At 66.0% G+C, this 600-nt stretch overlaps 1 protein-coding gene across 1 annotated transcript in view; it reads right to left on the reverse strand.

Annotated features, from left to right (window-relative positions):
• TSC22D3 (TSC22 domain family member 3) overlaps window positions 1–600 on the reverse strand; it is a 16,234-nt gene that overhangs the window by 3,276 nt on the left and 12,358 nt on the right. The gene's annotated exons all lie outside the window — the stretch shown is intronic.

Consider the following 600-nt stretch of genomic DNA (forward strand, 5'->3'; position numbering starts at 1 on the left):
CCCCGAGATGCCGCAGGCGACCCCAAATCCCCTGATGCAGGGGGTGGTGGAGGGGGGCAGCACCGGCTGGTGGGGGCCAGCACGGGGAGCAGCCTGAGGAGCCGGCCCAGTGGCTGTGCTGCCGTGCCCCTTCCTCAGGGACCGGGCTGAGGGTGGGCACGGCGGTATTTCCCCATCAGAAAGGGAAACTGAGGCACGGTGCAGCGAGGCTGCTGCTCACAGCAAGGCCCTGGCAGCTCGCCCCCCCAAAAATGGCACCCCCATCCACCTGGGCAGGATGAGGACCATGATGTCCTGAGTGGAGAGGGACACAGGTGCCCTGTGTGGGACACTGTTGTGCCCGTGGACCATGGCCGGGCACACACAGGAGGCCCAGGAAACAGGTTTGATGTGGGGATGTGAGCAAATATTTTCTCCTCCCCGGTGGGGGGATTGCACACGGGAGGGTGCTTCTCCCCGGGGGAAACACTCGTGGGACCCATTTGTCCCTCTGTCTGTGGGGGATGATGGACATCCCCCTGTGCCAGCACCAGCCTGGCCCATGCAAAGGCTGGCGCTGCAGAGAGCGGGAGGGGGTTTGTCCCCCCCCAGCCCCAGGGC

This window comes from Calidris pugnax, unplaced genomic scaffold (genome assembly GCF_001431845.1).
Source record: "Calidris pugnax isolate Ruff unplaced genomic scaffold, ASM143184v1 scaffold281, whole genome shotgun sequence".
In the NCBI taxonomy this organism is placed as follows: domain Eukaryota; kingdom Metazoa; phylum Chordata; class Aves; order Charadriiformes; family Scolopacidae; genus Calidris; species Calidris pugnax.